At 37.5% G+C, this 18,989-nt stretch overlaps 1 pseudogene; it reads left to right on the forward strand.

Annotated features, from left to right (window-relative positions):
- Positions 1–16,308: 16,308 nt before the first annotated feature.
- LOC138811474 (U6 spliceosomal RNA) lies at positions 16,309–16,405 on the forward strand (annotated as a pseudogene).
- The last annotated feature ends 2,584 nt before the right edge of the window (positions 16,406–18,989 follow it).

Genomic DNA, 18,989 nt, shown 5'->3' on the forward strand with positions numbered 1-18,989 from the left:
ATCATGCAGTAAGAAGCCAAGTGTGAAACTTTTTTCCTTTTCTCTGAGAGTCCTGGGTGTCTGGCATGATGGAGAACATGTCTACAAATTTAGATTCCATGTTAAGAATGAAAACAATAACATTAATTATATGGAGGCATTATAAATACCCAAGAATTGGTAGGAATGTAGTCTATATAACTGAATAATGTATAGACATCTCAGGCACTCTATAAAGATATACATTTACTACCATCTGTATGTCAATCTGTTCTTATTTTGTCAACTGCTGGGGCTCGATCTCAGGTACTCGGGACTGCCTGTCAGCTCAATTTGCCACAGGATGGCAGGCTGACACTCACCCATTCATGAATTGGGCCTTGAAGGCTGTGAGTTCAGATACTAGCACTCCCAAAAAATGAATCGTGTAGTAAGAAGCTGATGATGGCACATGTTTTCCTTTTCTGTGAAAGTCCTGGGTGTCAGGAAGGACGTGCAATACATATGCAAACCTGTATCCTATGTAATCAATGTAATCACTGTTCTATGTGTCATAATAGTTAATAAAATGAGTAGTCAGTATATGAATAAAACAAAAAATAAAATAACTACACTGAATGCAATATGGAGTCAACATATGTTTAAAAATATAAATCATATATTTAAAATGTAAACAAATAGTATGTTTTCTAGTTGTGGGCATCGATTTCAGGCCTAAAAAACAGACTTGAATTTCTTAAATTCAAGGAGGCAAGCTTCCCCTTCCCACAAAGTGCAACAGCAGGGTTACCTAGACCATGAGTTCAAATCCCAGTCCTGGCAGAAAAAAAATGGCATCTCTATGCTATGTGATGTCCAATTCGTAGGTATTTCATTTGGCCTCCATTTAATGAAGGTGATTGTTTAAATGCTTCATAAAGTATTAATTAATATCGACCAGTGTCCTACTATGTAATTGTGTATAATTTTATCCTCGAATCATTCAAGTACTGCCCATTTAATCATGACATACATCACATTCCTTTGGTAATCATATGAATAGGAATGAATTTCATAGGATCTCCTGCCATTTGTTGCTGGCAGCCCAGGATTCAAGCTGTGGCTCCAGCTCCTACCACTTAAACCTGAGGATAGGGAACTCACAGGTCTGTCCAAGATCACCAGCCAAACCAGGCATCAGTGGCTCTCAGCAGTCCTCCTTAAAACTTACAAGGCTGTGAAAGGAAGATCATGGTCAAAGTCACCCTAGGCAGGACAGTCCTTGAGACTCCTGTCCAAATTGTGCCATCAAAGACAGAAGTAAAGCCGTGTGGCTCCAGTGGTAGAGAGCTAGCCTTGATCAAAAACAACTCACAGATTGTGCCCTGATCCTGAGTTCAAGATCTGGGAACAAACAGACATACACAACAATCTGTGCAGCCATCCGGCTAAAGTGGGTCACTCTCTTGTCCCCAAATGGATTGGACAGAGTTCCCTGGGAAAGGGGCTGCCTTCATTTTGACTCCACCCATTCTGCCTGCATCAGAAGATTCCAGCCACACCTCTAATGCTTCATGGTTCTTTCTGACTAATGAGATACAAGAATGGTGGCCACGCCCACATTCCTTGCTGCCCAGTAGCACCTTGATTCACTCTGTTTGTTGACACCACTACCTCCCCTCCAACCCGGACCTTGCCTCCCCTGTGCCCCACAGTCTGGCCCACGCCCTGCCACAAATGTGCCCCAGGGGTGGGGGTGGGGGTTGACCCGAGGATGCCACCCCCATCCCCAGCCACTAGTGTCCAGGATATGGGGAGATGCAGGTTGGGTGAGGAGTGGGTGCCAAAGATCCCCTGGCCTGGAGCAGTGGGAGCCACACAGCAGCACATCTGCGCCCTTCCACTCCCTGGTGGGAGCCCAGTGGCTTTAGTCAGAGGTGGGGAGCAGCATGTCTACACCTGCCTTCTGGGGTTTTTTTCCTTTTTTTCTGGGGATGGGAGGTGTTGGATGCAGAAGATAGACACCCTTGCTGTATGAGCCCTTGTCTTCTGTGCTCAGTCAAACTTTCACCTGAAGACAGAGAGACAGAGAGACAGAGAGAGAGAGAGAGAGAGAGAGAGAGAGAGAGAGAGACAGAGACAGAGACAGAGAGAGACAGAGAGATAATCTTTTTCCTTCTACAGCCTGACTGTGCTCAGGTGAGTGATCAGTTGGCAAATTGCAGGTACTGCATGGAGGAGTCTTCTGTCACCTGTCTGGATGTGTGTGTGTGTGTGTGTGTGTGTGTGTGTGTGTGTGTGTGTGTGTGTGTGTGTGTGTGTGTGTAGAATTGGGTTGTAACAAGGAGGCTGAATGCTTTGGTAACTTCTACCTGTTATCTTTGGGGCATGTATGGGCTTCACACCTGAGGTCTGGGGGCCAGGAAGGGTGAGAGGCTTGAAGGGGACACAGCACAGTTAAATTACAAGAACAAGGGATCTGTGTGCAATGGAGCTGTGTACTCCCTTGGGCCTGGTTGGTGGCAGTGGGAGCTTGGGAGGATCTGCGAGTGTGGCCTGCAGGGGATGGCTTCCCAGGAGGACAGAGAGCATGGCCAACTCTTAGTAAGGATATGAGTTCTGCTAGTATGGAGCGCAACAGCATAGGTCAGTCTCTGGGTCTTCTCATAATGATGTCTGATGGGCAAGGCCAACCCTATTTTAAATCTTGAGCTGTGATCTTCAGATCTCAGCGTCCTGAGTACCTGTATTATAGGCATGAGCTTCTGGCACTGGGACTCTAGTTCTTTTTGGTATATTAGGGTTTGACCTCATAGCCTTAGGCTTGCCAGTCAAGTCTTCTAACATCGAGTCAAGCTTTTCTGTCTTGGGCATTTCTGAGATGGAGAATTAATATATGCTCATTCTGGGCCGGATCATGGTCCTCTGATCTGTGACAGGCCTGAGCTACGAGGCCCGATCTTCTGTAGTTGGGATGGTAGATATGTAGCGACATGCTCAGTCATTGGTTTAGATGGATTGTTCCAAACTCAGTCCACGGCAGCCAATTCTTGACCAGAGGTGAATCTCTGGGTTTGGCCTCAACCATTGGACTTCAATTTCTTCATTGGCAGTTGTGAGGAAACAAGGGATTGATACAGAGGGATCTCTGGAGCAGGGACAGGCACAGAGGGAGGGGCCATCTGATACTGTTCTTGGCAATTCTGTGAGCATATGATAGGAAGATACCCGGAAAGATCTCAGATGGTGTGTGTTCTTAACAGTGCAACAGTTATGGGATTATGAAACAAAACATGGCTCTCTTTCTTTATTACTCTATCCCCATGAGTAACGGGATCCTTCACTTTGTTCAGTTTTGAAGCTGGGGAAACTGAGGCATAGAGAAGCCGGGTGACCTACTAATGACTCCCAGCTGACAGGAAGCTCGGCCTGACTTCTCTGCCATGCTCCCTAGGACAATGGGTGCTATTCAGTCCACTTCTTGTGGTGGGAAGTCCACTTCTTTTCAGTCATGAGGCTTGAATTTTGGGCCTAGGGCAGCTCCCTGAGCTCCTCAGCTCAAAGCTACCACTCTACCACTTGAGTCACAGCACCACTTTGGAGATAAGAGTCTCACAGGTGTTCCTGCCCAGGCTGGCTATAAACCACATTCTTCATATCTCAGCTTCCATTGTACTTAGGATTATAGGCCTGAGCCACCAGCACCTGGCTTAAGTGTAATTCTGACCTTCTTTCTTTTGCTTTCTCTCTCAGGAACTGATTCAATGGGTGCTGGAGGAGGTGGTCCAGCATCCCCATGTGGCTGGAACCAAGGTGGTCCTCTCATTCTCGAGGTAGGCTGTGGGTCAGGAGCTGTCTCGCTCAGTCTGTTGTACCAGCTCCATGAGGTAAGTCCCTCTGTGCCCTGGCTACACTGTGACAGTAATCCATTGTCCATCTAGCTTTACTGGACTCAAGTACTGTGTTCAATGCTCTTTTCTAGCAAAAATTCCTGGCTAAAATTATGATACAAAGTTATAGAATGAAAATGTAATGCCATCTTAAGAAAGTCATTTAGGGTTCTGGGAATGTGGCTTCATGGTATGGTGATTCCCTAGCATGCATAAAACCCTGGGTTCAATTCCTCAGTACCACATAAATTGAAAAGGAAACTGGAAGTGGTCCTGTGCCTCAAGTGGTGGAGGGTTAGCCTTGAGGAAAAAAAAAAACGCTGAAGAATAATTCCCAAGCACCGAGTTTCAGCCCCAGGACTGCCAAAACAACAGCAACAACAACAATGAACATTTAGTTAGTAAATGCGAAATAAAGAACCCATACTTGGAATATATAATTGCTCCTTCCATACTGATACCTGACAATAGTTCCTAATACATGTACTTTACCTATGTAAGGATACTGTGTTGAAAAAAATATTTTGTTCATTGGGTCACAGCAATTAATGCTAGGAATGTGCTTAGATGTCAGGTGAAGATTAATTCTGAAAATTCAAATATTCCAGGCTTTTGAGTGGGGTCACTGCTAATCACAATGAGAAGGATAGTGTAAGTGAGATTCAGAAACTATTTTGGCCAGTCATCTTACAAAACAGTCAGAGGCTAATTAACAGTTGTGACAGAAGAGAAGGAATAACGCCAGATGGAAAGAATAAATGATAGTAACTAAGGTATAGCAGAAACCGTTCTAGGGAACCATTTTTGCTTATTAAAGAACTAGTTATCAACTAGGCTTATTCCTCATTGCCTTCGGCATTCAAAATCTCCTAGGCTAGTTCTTAATCTCTTTGTGATGAATGTATCTCCTTCTATGCTGATCTTTCATACCTGATCTCCTTTGCTTTCTAAAAATCTGTCTTGCTGTATTTATCTATGAACATTTCCTAATACTAAATACACCTACAAAGATGAAAGAGGATGCTAATATAAGAGTCCCATAGCTCATGAGTCATTTATGTAACAAAATGGAAAAGGAGGACATATTTATTGCTACCTTAATTATTCTGAAAAGCTGCAATGTCATATCATATGGTTCATATTTCCATTCTTTGTCTACATAGTGACATTAAGTGCACATAAATGCAAATATGAGTGGGGTGCTGGTGGCTCATGCCTGTAATCCTAGCTACTCAGGATGTTGAGTCCAGAGGATTGTGGTTCAAAGCCAGCCTGGTCAGGAAAGTCCATGAAACCCTTATCTTCAATTAACCCCAGAAACCGGGAAGTTGTGCTGTAGCTAAAGTGGTAGAGTGCTCAAGTTGTGCTGAAGAGCTGAGAGACAGTGCCCAGGATTAAGTTTCAATCCCCACAACCAACAAAAAAGTGCAAATATAGGTTTATGTTTCCCCCAAAGGAATGATTAAATCAATAGTAATCTTCCCAAATGATTTAGTAGTGCACCTACTTTTACTGAGTTATTTGTTATGGCTTCTTTGCTAAAAATATTCTCTTCTTTAAAAATTGTCAACTATTAGCTTTATAATAAACTTCATCTAATATTTCTAGGTTCAAAAGAGATGTCCATAGAGTTGATGTCACTTAGCTTTCTTACTGTCTTAGTTCAAAGCCAACCCAGGCAAGAGAGTCTGTCAAACACTTATCTGTAATTAAACACCAAAAAAGCCAGAAGTGGAGTTTTGGCTCAAGCAGTGGAGTACTAGGTTTGGGCCAGGTAGGAAAGAAAGACAACTGTTCAGGGACAGGGGCCAGTCTCTAAGTTCAAGCCCCAGAACCAGCACAAACTAAACAAACAAGCAAATAAAACAAAACCTGGGTATTTCTTTGGGACTCTCCTTAAAATAGTGGTGGTCTGAGAAGAGGCTGCTTTTGCTGATCATACTCACTGGATCCTGATTTTTGGGAATTGTTATTGCTATGGAAAACTCAAGACCAGACTAAATGAATTGAAAACTGATTCCTGCAACAAGAGAATAATCTCAGGAGTGAAACATCCATCCATAAGACACTTTAAAACCTCCACGTCTTTGCTTCTTTGCAGTAGAACACTTTTAAAGTTATTTCCTTTTGTTCTATGCCTGCCTTCAAATGGCATATTGTTTCCTTTTGCAAAACTCTCAACCAGAAGTTTACAGACAAGTTTTATATGAGTAAAGGACACACTCAAAAAAGTCAGGGACAGAGTTTCCTTCCAGCCTTGGATTCTTTTCTTGTACAGTACAAAGGAATGCAATAGTTAACTTGAACTTTGTCATTTCTCTATGTTAAATTCCTCTCCTGGGATCAGTTTCCACATCCAGTAGCAGTTTCTTCCACTTACTTCCAGTAACAATTTATGGTGCTGCTCCAGAAAAAAATGAATGTTTTCTGGCTTCATTGAAATAGCACAAAGACACTTTTGGACATGAGGTAACACGTGTTTCAGAGACCACTTAGTAAAGACAAATGCAATTTAAATTGCTTATAAATACATTATCCATGAGAATATTTTGTTCAAACTTCTCATGTGCTCTGTAAATTAAGGTGAATTTTAAATGGTAAGAAGGTTCTCAGATAATTTTTTGTGAGTCTCTATGCTGTGCATTAATTTCCCAACTGTACATGAGTTAACCATAAAAGAAACAATAGCAATTATAGGAGAAAAAGTTCTGTGTTTATGTATAAGTGTTCAATACAATATACAAGACTCTACAAATAAAAAATTGAAACAATAAAGCCAAGTCCCATATGTAGATTTATGGGAGTGATATAGAGAAAGCATTACCCCTAAGTGGAACATGAAGCATGAGGCCACTCCGTTTTTAAATCACGCTTGCTAATCATGTAAATGTGCAAAAAGGAGAATGGAAGAATGATTCTTTTTCCAATGCAAGACACATATGGGAGAACAGACTTAACTGGAAAAAAAGAGTCTATCTTGAGGGAACAGGAATTATACTAGCAATGAACCTGGTGGCTAAGATCACATTTCTTGTTCTTTCCTTTTCTTATATTCCTTTTTATTGTTGTTGTTTTTCGTGGCACTTGGAATATGGGACAGGGCGCTGTCCCTCTGAAACGCAGCTCAAGGCTAGTGCTCTTCCACTTGAGCTGCAGTGCCGCTTCCAGTTTTCTGGTAATTATTGGAGAAAAAGAGTCTCCAGGACTTTCCTACCCGTGCTGACTTTAAAACCCAATCCTCAGATCTCACAAAAACTTGGTTTATGATCACATTGCTAACAGTGTACACCCAGGATATGTAATGTATATGTTCATCTAACTTTATATGAATTCTTGAGTTAAAAATCTGGGCTACAGTTAGACTTTACACTCACAAAAGTGTTTGAAGTTTAAAAGTTGATACTCCTAGAAAAATAAAACCTAAGAATGTAAAGGAGTCTGGGAGGTTCAATTTGCATTTAGCTTGGACAGTATAGGCTTTGAAACACTACCTATAATTAACCAGCCAAAGCTGGGATACCAGTCACGAGCAAGATTGCTGAATTACAGCTTTAAGTTTTTGCATACATACATACATACAAACATACACATACACACAGAGGCACTTATAGGTGCACACAAAAATACATAAATGAAACAACTCTCAGAATATGTAGAAAAGTTAGAAAACAATAGAAAATTGGTCCTTAGTAAGACTAGAATCAAGTGATAATTTTTAATATTAGAAAGCCCTCAAGTGAACTTTCCCCCAGAAGTTGAGAATATTACATAGGTTGGGACCAGAGATAGTAAGAGAGTCAAGCAATCATTCTTAACGGGATAGGATACATAGTGGAATGAATCAGGGAAGCCTGCAGGTGCATCCAAAAATGTTCATATCCTGTGTCAAATGTTAAAACACCTTTGAAAATAGTACATAAACAGTCTGAGCAGTCAGTCTAGTGGATTAAATCATAGGAGAAGTTCAGAATTTCTAGTCTGTTTCTAGATTAAATAAACAAACTATGGCAGGGCAATGTGATACAAGCCTGGAATTCTAGCACTCAGACAAGAGATAAGAGAGTGGAATTACATAATGATACCTTCCCTGGACCAGATAGAATAATTTTGTCTCAGTAAAACTAACCAAACAACAAGAAAGGAATACACAGTTGGAAGTTTGGCCTAATTTTGTCATTATGTTTTGAGAAGTCAAGTTTCCTATTGAATGCACCTCATATATATCCTCACTTGTGTTTTAAATGCTCTCATCATTACAGAACATTCGTAGATGCAAAAGAGCTCATGTTTCCCATCCCACATTCTGTTGGATTCCAAATAAATGTTGAAGGATTACAAAAGCTTAAGACTGGAGAAATAGCAAAGTTCGTCTAATGTAGGATTTTGTAGACCTTGTTAAATTAGAATTTAGATTTAAAATATAGTTTTTGGATTTGTTTGTAATTTCATATTCTATAGGATACTACAAAATTCTTTCAAAGTAGAGGGATTAATTGAAAAATTCACAAATAATTCTGGCATTCTATTTGCCTAGATATTCTTTCACGACAGTTATAATTAGAACATAGTTAATAGATAATTTGCAGAGTTCATGTATACCATGTTAATATGAATAATCTAGACAGAGTTGCCAAAAATGGATGACATTAATTTATACATTTAGAAAAACCAATTTTTCAAGGTTTGGTTTAATATGGTATGAAGAGAGTAATTGTGTGACATCTTCTTTCTTCTACCTATATGTACCACAGGAAGCCATTTCCTTATTTACGTGCCTCTGTATACATAGAGAAAAATGCTAGGTTTGGGGTTTTCTTTTCAGTTTTTTTTCATTGATTCATCGTAGAACTTGAACTCTTGGCATGGACAGGGTCTCTGATCCTGTTTATGCTCAAGGCTCAAGCCCTACCACTTCAACCTCAGTGCCACTTGAGTCTGGATTTTGCAGAGAAGTTTTTTTGGAGATAAGATTCTAAGAAACCTTCATGCCTGGGTGGGCTTTGAATCATAATTTTCCTATCTTAGCATACTGAATATCTATGATATTTAAAAAAGTCTAAATATAAATAATATTTGCAAGTGTTCTGATCTCAAGAATACCAGTGGAGGAAAAATGATGCAGCTCAGTTTATTGTGGTGTTCTTTTCAGAACAAGGAGGGTGTCACATTAGCAGAGGTGTAGTATTTTTTCAAAATAGAGATAAGGTATTCATAATGTGAATTAAGGAATTTTAAGGTGTCCCTTATAAGTTGGAAACTTTTGGGCTAGGATGACTTTATGGCATAAATCTTGGGATTGATGTTCATAGACATAATAGCTTACTCTTATAAACAATTGCTTACTCTTGAAGAATTAATTATTACACATGCTTCACAGTTTTATCCTCTACAAGAATGTGGCTATTTTTCTGTTTACTTCTCAATCTGGACACCCCATTGGAAACTGCATCTATTGCAGAATTAATTAACATGCAAACAGGTACTGTTTTGAATCTCTTAGGAATGTTGAGAATTTAAAAATGAGTAGTTGTTAATCATAGGAATTTTGAAGAATACGTATATTCTGTCCTCTTTAAAAACTTACTTACTTTTAAAATTATGGGTTTACATAGTATTAAACTGGGTCTGGTCGTGGGGCCTGAACTCTGGGCCTGGGCGCTGTCCCTCAGCTCTTCAGCTCAAGGCTAGCGCTCTACCACTTGAGCTTCTGGCTTTTTTCTTTTTGCTTATGTGGTGCTGAGAAATCGAACCCAGGGCCTCAGGCATGCAAAGCAAGCGCTCTACCACTGAGCCATCTTCCCAGACCCTGTTTTCTGTTTTAGAATGAGAAAGTACTAAATTTATTCTTTTTTGAAAAATTTGGCAAGTATATTGTGAAAATAGTGTCTAGTTGGATAACATTCAAGTTGATGAACCTCTGATAAATAAGGGGTAATTAACTCAAATTAGAAGCCAAATATTATTGATTTTTAAAATGTTACTACATAAAGAATAATATTTACTGTGTCAGTACAGTAAAATTACATTTTACACAGTTTATTTTTTCAATTTTATTATCAAATTGATGTACAGTGACTTTACACTAATTGTAAGGTAGTGAATAAAAATCATTTCAAACTTGTTACCCCTCCCTCATTTTTCTCACAGTTTTCCTTCACCCCTTCACCCCTCACAAGTTGTAAAGTACATTTCCAACATATTGTCTTGTGAGTATTGCTATTGCATTGGATTGCCTTTTGTCCTTTGTCTCACCATTGTCTCACCATACAGCAGGGATAAACCATAGGGGAAAACCCCAAAGAAAACAGAAATCACATAGTTCATCAAAAACAACAACCACAAATGAAAAAAAAATCTGGTTCCATATCTTGGAATTCATTTTGCTTAGCATCAGCTAATATGGTTACATATATGCATAACAAAGCCACTGGAAAATAATAGCTGCATGGATACTATATCATGAAAACAACATGTTAACATTTTGATGGTAAAGGTGGAATTAGGATTGGTGAATTTGCGGTTCTGATAAAGGATTTTCAACATATTTAAATTTATGACAGGTAAAATTCAATAGTTCAAAATTTTTAATAACTTAGCCTATTAAGAAAATTTAAAATTGCCTAGAAGAATAGGCTCTCATGCAAAGAAATCCATGGAGACTTAGTAGAGAGGGAGCAATATGGATGAAGATGGCTCTTTTTCAAACTAAACAAACAAACCTCAGAAACCTTGCTGTAAATCCTGTAGGTTCCCTTGGAATTGACCTTACCCAGGAACTATATTCTCACTGTTTGAAAGAAGGTTGTATTGGAATTTAAATTAAAAGTGCTTTAAGGGCTGGGATGTAGCTCAGTGGCAAAGCGCTTGCCTAGCAAGTGCAACGTCCTGGGTTCGATCCCCAGTACCAAAAAAGAAAAGACAAAAAAAATACAGTTAAAAAAAAACCAAACAAAATAAAAGTTCTTTAAAAAATAAGGCATCAAAATTTGTGAATGTACCTTCAATTACCAAATACTAATTCTCTGAAAAAGATAATTTGAGTCAAAATATTTAGGGAGAAAGTGCCCTCCACAATGAAAGAAGGTGTCACTTTCCACAATGTCTTTGGACGTGAAGCAGTGAAACACAGAAAAAAATTTGATTGGATACTTCAAACCAATGATTTCACATTTCTAAGTGGCTCACAAAAAATAATATTCTTATTAATATGAGGTAGTCTAGACTTCTTTTATTACATATGCCAAAAAGTTCAGAAAAGAATTGAGAAAATGGAAAAATTAATAATAAAATTTTTCTTAGAAGCCTTAGCTAAGCGTATTGACTTCAGCAGTGAAGGGAAGCCAAAACTTTTTGATGTAAATTGTGTTAGTATTTTTACTCCCTAAAGTGATTTTACAGAGCCCATTTGGCTCACTACAATGCAGAACTGCTTGAATGAAGACATGAAAATACATTCCACATCCAAATGAGGCAACTTGAAGAGTTTTAAAAGAGAAATAATGAAGATGTAGCAGTGGTGGAGCCCGTATGGTCCTTCAGCTTCACTAGACTGGAAGCCAAGAAGCTGTGATTAATTGGAACTCTGGCAAGAGCTAAGAGTAGGACATAGAAGTAGGACATAGAAGCATTTTCCTTTTGTAACAGACACTTTCTTCCAAGGTATGGGTGATTTAACTCTATTCTCCTCCATACATCTTGGTGAACAAATGCAAGACCAAGAGAAAAATAACCTATTAAAATAATTTTGCATAGAATAACTTCACTGTTCCTGATATAGTATCGAAGGAGAATCTTAAGAGAGAAGATAAAAAAGTGCAGTATTTTTTGGTTTCCTCTAAGCATCTTCTTAGCAAAAATATATCTTTGATGTTAGACAATTCTGATTGAACCAACAAGTGATGGAGTACTTATTTTTGTGGGCACTTTAGACACAAGAAGTCTTTCAAGGTAAAAGAAAAAAAATATAGCCAAATATTTGTGATCACAGCATCTTGGACTGTTTTCTGCAGACAAAGTTTTACATTAGATTTCTCCTTATTAACATAGATGTTGTTTCATGGCAACCAAATACAAGAGGGAAGTTTTATGGACTCGCTTGGCCAATTAAACAGCATGAAAGAAGAAAATGGCAAATAATATTTAATGAAATTACTTTGACCAATCACTTTGCCAGAAGAAAGAAGGAAAAATATAATTCAAAATCAATTGACTTAAAAGTATGAAGAAAGAGTAGGGAAGAGAGATTAGAGAAAATATAGAGGATCGTTTTCTCTCCAGTGGAGTAATGCGTTCTTGATCTTGTTTCTTCCATTCTACCTCACAAGGTACCAAGTGTTTCTCAGGACTGGATTATCCAGTTCAGACAGAAATCTCTTAGAAGTAAGATACTGTATGCAGCAGGTGATTTATAACCTTAGACAATCTATTTAATTCTGTTGAAAATTCTCCCCTATCCCAAACTTCCCTCTTTGAACAGCTTTGTTTGCTTTTCCCAAGACTGCCCTTCATTAACTGATTAAAATTTTGAGTGGTCATATTCATACTCTCTAGAGATTGCTGTTTGGTTGTGATTTTTGTGTGTTTTTGTTTCTAGATGTGTTTTTAACTGAATTTTAAAAGTTTGTGCAATTGTGTTACAATTAAATATATCCATCTAATTGTCCAATGCTCCTAGATCAGAGTCACTCCTTCTATCATTCTCAACCAACCCTTTCTCCAAGATTTATTTCCAATTTACCACTTCCTTCATCATATGTGTACATTCAGGATTCTAGCTGTATTTGCTCCTTGTTCATTTTTCATTCATTCTATGTCTTTACTATAATTCCTCTTTGGTTCCAACTTCTGATAGTCATTCTGTTAAACTGTCTATTAATACTTTGAAAGGTTTATATACATTCCATGGAGTTTCAATCCTGCATATTCTTGAAATGATGTCAGCTTATATCTCCATAATTCATTCATCTGCAGCAACAATTTGCAAGACTGGAGACGGGAAGCACCTAAACATGATTTTTTCTCAACCGTTTGAAAGATTAATCTTTAGTCAAAAAGAAAGTTAAAAAATGGCTTAGAATGTATTTCTAACTATGCATTTTTATAAATGGCTTTGTAAAATCGTGTGATTCTTTTATTTTACATGGAATAATATTTTCTACTACCTATAAGTTTTGGAAAAAGAAGAACATTATAATTTATTCCTAGATAGGAATATGATAGAAATAGAAGACAGATATTATGTTTGTCATATCTCTGATTACTACCCATACTCAAGACTTAAAGTCATATTTCTTACTATGTTAGACAGAGGGAAAACATAAAATAACATATGATGAGGCAACTATTTGTGATTGTTTAAAATGTACCTTATTAAATGATGAAATTTATTAGCTAAGGTTTGGGTTTGAAATTTAGGAGGCTGACATATTAAACACATTTCTGAAAGGCCCATACTGAAAAACACAAATTGTGGGTGGTACTATTTCTACACTTTATTGAATGGTTGAACATGTTTGGCATTAGTGCTGTATAAATAATTCAACTCTATTGTAACTTGCTCCCTACACTTGAAAAACTTGTAATGTCACTAAGTATCATTAACTTGTCAAATGTTATTTTGGCGAAAGTGATTTTTTTAAATTTAATTTTATTTTATTTGTGAACATACTGTACAGAGGGGTTACAATTACATGGGCAGGATAATGCGTATATTTCTTACCAAGCATTGCAGCCTCCTCCTTTGGTTTACCCTTCACATCCCTTCCCAGCCTCCACCCTCCCCCCCGAATCCCAATCCTTCTCCTTCCCCCCCTCACCCCCCCCCGCACGGATGTTGTAAACCTCGTTGTGGACATGACAACTTGTACTTCTCATTGTTGCAAGAGGTCCACCTGTATCCTTAAACACTGGTTTTTCCCCATCTCCTCCACAAGTTATACTGACACCAAATATAGTGAAAGCAGGGGTTATACTGTGGGGGAGGGACATACAAAGCAACAAAGAGATAATCTTACAAATGCGTTAGAAACACATGCATGAAAGAAAAAAAACATTAAAATACATATCTAATGGTTCATTTTCCTGACCTCACATTATCTGACCTTTTCCGCTTGACTCATACATATACTAGACATTGCAAATAAGGGAAACAATGAGACCTATGTTTCTTTGGGCCTGGCTTCCTTCACTTAATATAATTTTTTCCAAGTTTTTCCATTTCCTAACAAATGGGGCAATGTCATTCTTTCTGATGGAGGCATAGAATTCCATTGTGTATATATACCACATTTTCTTGATCCATTCATCTACTGAGGGACATCTAGGTCGGTTCCATATCTTAGCTATGGAAATAATGCTGCAATAAACATAGTTGTGCTGGTAGCTTTAGTGTGGTCTTGTTTGTAAACATTTGGGTAAATGCCCAAAAGTGGGATTGCTGGGTCATAGGGGAGATCTATGTGAAGTCTTTTGAGGAACCTCCATACTGCTTTCCAAAGTGGTTAAACAAGTTTACATTCCCACCAACAATGAAGTAAGGGCGAAAGTGATTTTTAAAAGTTTATTTAAATGTAGATTATCATTGGTTTGAGAGTGACATTTTTATACCACAGAACCATGTTGTACTGAATTCCCAGTGTTTTGAAGCACTCCTTAGTGCTTCAAATGTTTTTCTGAATTACATTTGACCTCTAAGTCAAGTTTTCGGGCTTTGGTAGACCAATTATAGATCTATCTTTCTAGGAACTATTTTTTGGCCCACTTATGTTGGAATAAAATCTTTCGTTAATCATAGGTGAGGGGTATTAAAAATAATCTTATGACAATTTGTGAACTTGTTCATTCATATGGGCTGGTCATCTGTAAGTTGAATGTTTGAATTACAGTACTTTCTCTCAAATTTTGTGATCTCATCCTTCATTTTAAGTTGCCTTGCATTTCACAATTGCTTACTGCTAATTCCTGCATCTCAAGGAATTGGGGCCCTGAAATATAGGAAATGCGAAATTGAGATGGGTCTTCAATTACTTTGTGTTGATATATTGCATGGGCCTTGGTGAAAAGTCTTGCCCCTGTTATCTGATGATGCAGGTAAATGGGCCTTGAGATCCTAGGACCCATGGGTACTGCAGAAGAATAATATTTTTTAGACATCTTAGCAAAATTTGGGCATAATCAGTAAGAATGCTTCAGAAATATGGACAAAAGCAGTATGGGACAAGCAAGTTAAAACAATAAACAGAGCAGCAGAGTAAAATCCATTACAGATTAGAGGAAAACATTGTTTTTTTTATCATGTGGATTCAGAAGACCAAGAAGAGTTATAATGTATCACAAGTTTATACTAAAAAGATTGCATTGATACGTTTTCTAGTCTAATACATATTTGAAACCTAAATATTTATATTCCAATTCTGTTTATTGGAGTAAATAAATATCAATTTATTTGTCAAATTATCAACTAATTCTAGTAAGTTTCATTGTGTGAAATATAAAATCAGCACATATAACAATATATAATATGATTAAAAGACACACGTTTTGTATTGTTCTGTTGTAGTTACTGTATCAAAGGCAACTCTGTTTTAAAGTATGATTCCATTATCTCTACTTCAGTGTTTGATAGAGTTAGATCTAAAGCTTTATCATTTGTAGATTTACAGCATGGAGGCAAGAGGAAACACTGTGATTAAAACATTATCAATTTAATGCCTAATAATGAGGAGAAACATATGCACTTCTCCTGCAACTATGAAAATATTTGGTGATAAAAAGGCAGTAGTGTAAGTTCCTGCCAGGAACTTACAGACAGGCCAGGACATTAAGTAATCATGCATACGAACAATTTTTTCACTTCTTGGCTTTAGCTACTTTTAAATGGAAGGTATAATAAACAATTATATTTTGATAAAATACCTTCTCGTCTGAACAGTTCTGTTTGAACTGTTCATCTCTCTATGATCCCTTGTAACCAAGATTAGTTTTGTTCTAGTAAGAAAATCTTTGCTGTCAGGGTAAGGTATTCTGGTTGTTCTGTTCCCACATGGAAGAAGGGTAAAGGCTCAGGTAGACATTTGTTCCAGTAACACCTCATTTGGGAAAATGTCAGCTGAAGAATTTTAGAAGTAGCTCTTAAGCAACGCTTAGTTTGAATCCATTAGGTCCACAAAGCTGGATAAATAAATACTTGAAAAAGCCATCACCTTTGGACCTAATTATAAATAATAGAGAGTATGATCAAATTCCAAATAAAAAGACTTAAGATATTCATTGGCAAAAAAAGTTTGCAAATGTGAGCAATCGACTGATCAATATAATTTTTTCCAATATTCACAGAATTTTAGGGAAATAAGATCGATAGCATTGTTAGGAACAATAAGGTTTCCTTGTTACAAGTAGGCACCCATAGATATAAGCCTGTATAAAGATTGCAGCATTAACTATTAAATTTAGAGGATACTACATGCTTCAGCAGCACGTATACTCAAACTACAATACAGAGATTAACATGGCACTTGCACAAGGATAATATGAAAATTTGAGAAGTATTCCATAATTTTCATTCTTCAGATGCAAGAAATGAAAAAAAGTGATTAAAAAGTTGATTACAAAATTACAAGTGTAACAATACACGTAATTCATATAATTAAATTTAGTTTGACATCAGTGTATTAAATCACCTCAGAAAGGCATTTACATAGCATAAACTTTACAAAACTTTTCAAATTAAACAACATTGTCATTTTATCCCAAAGAAAAATAATATTAAGACCTAGAAAAAAAGGAATCAAACTGTTTCTTTATGGAATACAATCGGAAAGGACACATTAATGAACGTATATATTATAAAATAATATAGAATTCAATGTATATCCAGGAGAAAATAAATTGTGAACATTATGCAAACATAGAATATAGAATATTTTAAAATATACTTTTTCAGACAAGCACCAGAAATATTTTAGTTTCTGTACTACTCATTTCAACAGGTAAATTAAAATTATTTCTTATTAAAAAATCACAAACTCTGAAGAAATTATTATACATGTTTACAAAATCTATTGAATACATTTTTCCATCCAAGGCAGGCAATTCACTTGGAAGAATTCCGCAGAATCCATGAATTTTTACAGTAAAATATTGGTGCTGCCGGGCACTGGTGGTTCATGCCTATAATCCTAGCTAAACAGGAGACTGAGATCTGAGGATCATGGTTCAAAGCCAGCCTGGGAAGGAAAGTCTGTGGTACTCTTATCTCAAATAAACCACTAGAAAACTGGAAGTGGAGCTGTGTCTCAAGTGGTAGAGGGCTCACCTTGAGCTGAAGATCACAGGGATAGCTCCAGGCGCAGAGTTCAAGCCCCATGACCGACCAAAAAGAAAGATATTGCTCTTATTTGGATTGTGAAAATATTTTGTAGGGACACAAAAGATGAACTTGCATTTTTGAAATTTAAGAAACTTAATCCGACCATTAGGACTTCGGTGAACAATTTGTACAGCCTTCCACAACTTCATAGAGGTAGTGATACATACTTATGCTTTTGGCAATGTCAAATAGAGTTTCTTCTATGTTGTTCTTCAGGCCTGGATTTATATAATGGTTCAACAGAAGGCGATCCAGCGTATCTTTGCTATCTCAATTCTCAACAGCAAGATATAAGGGTGTCAAGAGTCCTTTAGTTTGGGGAAGTGTTACTGTGGCTCAAGCGGTAGAGCACTCCCCTTTAGCTGAAGAGCACAGGGACAGCACCCAAGCCCAGAGCTCAAGCCCCATGACCCACCAAAAAAAAAAAATCACAACAACAACAAAAATCAAACAAACAAAAATATTTGGGCTGGGAAAGTGGCTCAGTGGTAGAGCGCTGGCCTTGCATACATGAGGCCCAAGGTTCGATTCTTCAGCACCACATAAGCAGAAAAAAAAGCGGTAAGTGGTGCTGTGGCTCAAGTGGTAGAGTGCTAGCCTTGAGCTGAAGAGATGAGGGACAGCGTCCAGTCCCAGAGTTCAGGCCCCACGACCAGACCAAAAAAAATTTAAAAAAAAAAGTCCGTTAGTTTGGCCATTGGTATCTGTATCATGATGAAGTAAGAAAGAAGCGACTCTGGTATTATTCCACGTGTATGCACTGTTCAGGGGTGTCCAGTCATCTACAGTTATTGCATGTGCCGCTTGAGAATCCAACTGACTGACAATGTCTAAGTGTCCACCGTAGGCTTCTTGAAGAGGGATATACTGATCATCATCCCTACTATTCACATAAGTGGCCTTTTGAAAAAGAAGTCTCCGCACTGTAGTAAGCTGAATATTTTCGACAGCCAATTGAAGAAATATGGTTGGATCCATCTCCATTTTTTTTCTTGCAATTGATACCATTCCTTACTTTTTCATCTTGTTCCCCATATTCCTAAGAATTGCCTAACCAGAGACTTTGAGTGCCAGTGGGAATGAGGTGTCCATGTATTTCCCTAATAGTTCACATTGGTTGAACTGGTCAGAAATATCCAGTGAATTTTCTGCAACTGTTTATTCACCATGATTTATTTTCTCTTTTTCCAATTTTACTATTCGAAATTATTCTAACTGGAGAGTATGGAATTGATGGAGAGCAGAGGAAAGATATTCCTCCATATTCAAATGTACACACTGAAAATGAGGACCAGTGATGTCTCCATGTGCAGCTTATTCTAGGCATGAGAAACTAGGAAATAATGCCTTCCATATAAATGATTTGGGAAATGGCAGAGCAAAAAGTGAAATGATACAACAAAAAATATAAAAGCAAAATAAATTAGGATAATTATGGAGCAATCGTGTTATATATGAGAACCATGAAAGGGAGAGAGAAAGAAAGAGAAAGATGTGTAATGACGTAGCTAGCCACATAATCCATGCCTCTGATCAATTTGTAGAGCAAACAAAATTTTATTTTTTAAAAGAGATGGAAATCGAATTTATGTATTTACTTGAAGTTAGTAAATACATTTTTAGTAGCCTACATAAAGAGACATAATTTTACCAAACTACAGACAGTAAAATAAATCCTTGATAGTTCTAGTAACAGATCTGACTGAAATCAGTTGAATCATACTTTTCTTGTACAATGAAGGAATAAGAGGGTAGTAAAGCAGCTAGAGAAGGCA

This window comes from Dipodomys merriami, unplaced genomic scaffold (genome assembly GCF_024711535.1).
Source record: "Dipodomys merriami isolate MVZ:Mamm:240054 unplaced genomic scaffold, mDipMer1.0.p SCAF_53, whole genome shotgun sequence".
Lineage (NCBI taxonomy): Eukaryota > Metazoa > Chordata > Mammalia > Rodentia > Heteromyidae > Dipodomys > Dipodomys merriami.